This window comes from Triticum aestivum, chromosome 4A, assembly GCF_018294505.1.
Source record: "Triticum aestivum cultivar Chinese Spring chromosome 4A, IWGSC CS RefSeq v2.1, whole genome shotgun sequence".
Taxonomy (NCBI): Eukaryota; Viridiplantae; Streptophyta; class Magnoliopsida; order Poales; family Poaceae; genus Triticum; species Triticum aestivum.
This window is the reverse complement of record NC_057803.1, coordinates 255,154,405-255,159,526: the sequence shown is the minus strand read 5'-3', so window position 1 is coordinate 255,159,526 and position 5,122 is coordinate 255,154,405.

Below are 5,122 nucleotides of genomic sequence, written 5' to 3'. Positions count from 1 at the left end.
AAAGAAGAGATTTGCAGATGGCCCCAAAGCAAGCCAGCAGCCAAGTGTTTGTGTTGTGCAGTCGGGACACCAGCTTGGTAACGTAGTAAATAGTTTGTCCAGTGATGATCACACACTAAGGTGATGTTGATCACCAAAATTCAGAGTAAGAGGAGGAGTTTAGATGAGGGTTGCTGTATAAACCACTACAATGGCCAGAATTAGGGATTTGGATGATGCACTCACATGGAGAGGCAAGTTGAGCTGAACTTTGGCAAGGCCTAATGATTTGATCATATGAAGATGCTGTAAAAGTTTCATACCAAATGGATTTACCAAAATGGCACTTCCTTCACAGCTATCTTCACTGACCAGAATCTTGCAATAATTCTAGAGCAATAGTGGCTAGGTGAAAAGGTTCCAAATTTGGTGGAGAGATGTTATTGGGGTCTGAGAATGCTCTGGTATTTATAGGCAAAAGGAAGCAATATAAAATGTACTTGCTTCACAATCTCAAAAAAGTGACAGAAGCAAAGATTTGGTCCTGTGCTCACATAGATCAAGGGATGGAGCTGAAATTTGGAGCAGGCTAATTATATGTGCACATGAAGAGGCATGCAAAATTTCAACTCATTTGGATAATCCTAGCTAGTACTTCCTTCACAATGCCTTCTGTCTGGCAAAAAGTTTGAAAATTCACTGAGGAAGTTTGGCTAGGCAAATAAAGTTGAATTTTGGCATGAGGCAATTATTTGGACATAAGAGAATTCCCAAAAGGTTTGGGAGCAAACAAGATAGGGTAGGTGGCACTTCCTTCACAGGAAGCCATACTGGAGAGAAATAAAGAATAATTATTGAAGAATTATTCTTGGGCTAGGACAGGAAAGTTTGGGCTTATTTGAGCAACATATGACCCAAAGGAATTATGAGAATTATTTGGGAATTTTTGGATGGAGAGAAATATAGGTTGCTTCACAACCTAGGCCAGAAAGGATTATTCCTTTAATAGAAAAAGAAATTTTCCCTAGAACAAGAAATTAGGGTTTGGTCAAGCAGTGGAGTGACATGATCTTGGCAAGGTGTTGAGAATGATGATCCACTTGGGAGAGGAAAAGAAGATGATTTCCCAGGTGGCAAGGCCACAGAACTACTCCAAAAAGAAAAGCAGAGCAAAAACCAATAAATCAACAAGAAAAAGAAAAGGGCCAAAACCAGGCTGTTACAAACATTCCCCCCTTAAAGAAATCTCGTCCTCGAGATTTGGTTGCTTAGGGAACAAGTATGTCTTTAGGACACCGTTTCCTACTCGGGTATCCGTTTTCCTTTATTTATTGTTCCCCCAATAATTTCATATGATTTTCTTCCCTTGCTCTGGGGTGGTTTGCTTCACTTTTCCCCAAATCCTGACAGGTCTTTGCTCATATACCAATTCCTTTTTGCTGACATTGATTCTCCATACCTGTGGTGATATCCAATGGATCTGAGCATAAATTTTCTTTTGGTCATGAAAACATTTTTACTTCTGTCGTGGGGTTGCTTTTAAATAAATGCACGCCTTCTGGTTTTAATAAATGCCGAGAATTAATTATGGCCATGTTCTGGCGGACTCTGACTGCTCATAAGTGGTACTGGTTTATTTTGATTTACCTCTTTGGCTCGAGCATGAGATATGTACCAAGGATTCGACTGCCTTTTGTCAGGAGCAATATAACGGTGTATGGAGTTATAGATGTGTCATACCTCAAATATTTTCATCTTGAGACTGGCCTCACAGGGGCTGACGGACAATGGTTGTTCCTGATAGACTGACCGTGAACTTGATTCCGTTGGTGAGTATACCGGGTCTGAGCTGATTGTTCAGCTTTTGACTTTATCATTTTATCGGTATGCCCATTTGGATTTTCCACACTAACCATTCCAAGCGGGTCGGCGGGATATGAAATCCTTGTAAAACAGAGTAGGCCGCTGAGGGTATGCCTTTGTGGATCCATATGGAATTGCGGCCTCCAACTGATTTGGGGTATCCGGACCCTGATGGTCGTGCAAAAATCATCTTACCTTTGTTGTGAGTCTCACCCTTTAACAATCATGATTTTCTTTCTGAGGATACCTTACTGGAATACCTTGGCCAGAACTGTCCTTGATTCTTTGTATGACCCACGACGTGATTAGTACAATATTTTTGATGTCATTCCTTATGCCTATTTTCTGACCTGGGTCCGCACACATATGACATATACCGGGGTTTGTAGCTGTACGGAGCTCATTGCTGAGGCCCATCATACAAGAAGGTGACAAGGTTTTAGGGCATCTCCTTGTCAGTTGCGGCAATAATGACCTTGATGACGGAGGGAGACCTGGATTAGGGGGTCTCCGGATAGCCGGACTATTGGACTATGAAGATACAAGATTGAAGACTTCGTCACGTGTCCGGATGGGACTTTTGTTGGCGTGGAAGGCAAGCTTGGCAATACGGATATGTAGATCTCCTCCCTTGTAACCGACTTTGTGTAACCCTAGCCCCCTCAGGTGTCTATATAAACCGGAGGGTTTAGTCCGTAGGACAATAGACAATCATACCATAGGCTAGCTTCTAGGGTTTAGCCTCTATGATCTTGTGGTAGATCAACTATTGTAATACTCATATCATCAATATCAATCAAGTAGGACATAGGGTATTACCTCCATCAAGAGGGCCCGAACCTGGGTAAATATCGTGTCCCCTGCCTCCTATTACCATCCGCCCTAGACGCACAGTTCGGGACCCCCTACCCGAGATCCGCTGGTTTTGACACCAACATTGGTGCTTTCATTGAGAGTTCCACTGTGCCGTCACCATAAGGCTCGATGGCCCCTTCGATCATCGGTAACGATGCGGTCCAGGGTGGGGTTTTCCTCCCAGGACAGATCTTTGCATTCGGCGGCTTCGCACTGCGGGCCAATTCGCTTGGCCATCTGGAGCAGCTCGAGAGCTACGCCCCTGGCCATCAGGTCAGGTTCGGAAACTTAAACTACACTACCGACATCCGCGGAGACTTGATCTCCGACAGATTCGAGCCCATGTCAGGTGCGCTGCACAATCACGACGAGCATGACCTAACTCTGCCGTCGGACAGTGTTCGGGAGATCGTGTCTGCAACTACTCTGGCCTTCAATCCGGAGCAAATTACACCATTGGAGGACGGAGGGATAGACCCCTCCATGGAGGCCACACTCCCAGTGGTGATGGAGCCGGATACTGACTTCACCCCTTACGAGAGCCGTGTTGCCGAACCACTAGATTCATCTCCGGCCATGGACTCTGAGCTGCCTGCATCCGTGCCTATCGAATCTGATTGGGCGCTGATCATGGAGTTCACCTCCGCAGATATCCTTCCGTACTCGCCTTTCGGCAATGTGCTAAAATCATTAAGGTCTCTCTCCTTGTTAGGAGAACCTTGGCCAAACTATGTCCAACTAGAATGGGATGCGGACGACCAAGAAATTCGCTGCCCACCCACCACCCACTTAGTAGCCTCTGTCGACGATTTAACCGACATGCTCGATTTCGACTCCGAAGACATCGACGGCATGAACGACGATGCAGGAGAGGAACAAGAACCAGTACCCACAGGGCGCTGGACAACCACTTTACCACATGACATATAAATGGTGGATACACCCAAAGAAAACAATGACAAAGAACGGCATGATGCAGTGAAGAATAGCTCCCTCGAGAAGCAATCAAAGTGTCAGCGTAGGCACCGCTCCAAATCCCGCCTCGGCAAAAACAGCGATAACAGCGCAAGAGAAAATAACACTCCAGTCGACTCCAGAGGAAACGACGGCCACATCAACCCAGCGGCAGAGCGCGACAAAACTGCAAACGGCGAACACAGTACGAATCTGATGTCCGAACACGGCGACGCCGACGATAAACCTCATCAAACCCCCTCTGGCGAGGAAAACAGTCCGGCCGTAGATGCACACATCATCCCGGAAATGCTCTTGGACCAAGAGAACCTTCGCAGAAGGCTTATTGCCACAACGAGGAGTCTGAAGAAGCAGAAGAAAAGGCTTAAGGCCGCACAAAATACGCTCAACAGTAGGTGGAACAAAGTGCTCGACAATGAAGAAAAGTATGGTGGAAATTACCACATAAAGAGCTATCCAAAGCGCAAACTATTACCTGAATTCGACGATGAGGCCTTAGAGCCCACACAGCCGAAAAATGAAACAGCCAACCGGCCGGATCAACCACCTTGTGACCGCGATAGAGCGGCTAACAAGGCCGCACATAAGTCAACACACGATCTACATGAGGACTTGCGCCAGAAATCCGGTATGACCAGATCCATCTATGGATCTAGGAAGCGCGCTCCGGCACAAAATCAAAACCGAATACTACAACTGTCGGAATGCCATGATACATCCAAATACAGGGGTACCGCACACCCCCTATGTTTCACCGATGAGGTGCTGGACCACGAATTCCCAGAAGGATTCAAACCAGTGAACATAGAGGCATACGACGGGACCACAGACCCTGGGGTCTGGATTAAGGACTGTATCCTCCATATCCATATGGCTCGCGGAGATGACCTCCACGCCATCAAGTACTTGCCCCTCAAGCTTAAAGGACCAGCTCGGCACTGGCTGAAAAGCCTCCCCGAAAACTCAATTGGAAGTTGGGAGGAGCTCGAGGATGCTTTCCTGGCTAATTTCCAAGGGACCTATGTTCGACCTTCGGATGCAGACGATTTAAGTCATAGAATTCAACAGCCCGGAGAGTCAGCCCGAAAGCTTTGGAACAGGTTTCTCACTAAGAAGAACCAAATCGTCGACTGTCCGGACGTCGAAGCCTTAGCAGCTTTCAAGCACAGCGTCCGATATGAATGGCTCGCCAGACACCTCGGCCAAGAAAAACCGAGAACAATGGCAGCCTGACATGCCTCATGACCCGCTTTTGCATGGGCGAAGATAGCTGGTTAGCCCGCAGTAGCACCAGTGACCCAAACACATCCGAAGTCAGGGATGGCAATGGAAAACCACGACGCAGTAAAAGCAAGCGTCAAAATAAACAAGACAACCCAGATAATGCGGCGGTAAACGCCGGATTCAGGGGCTCTCGACCAGGTCAGCGGAAAAAGCCTTTCAAAGGCAG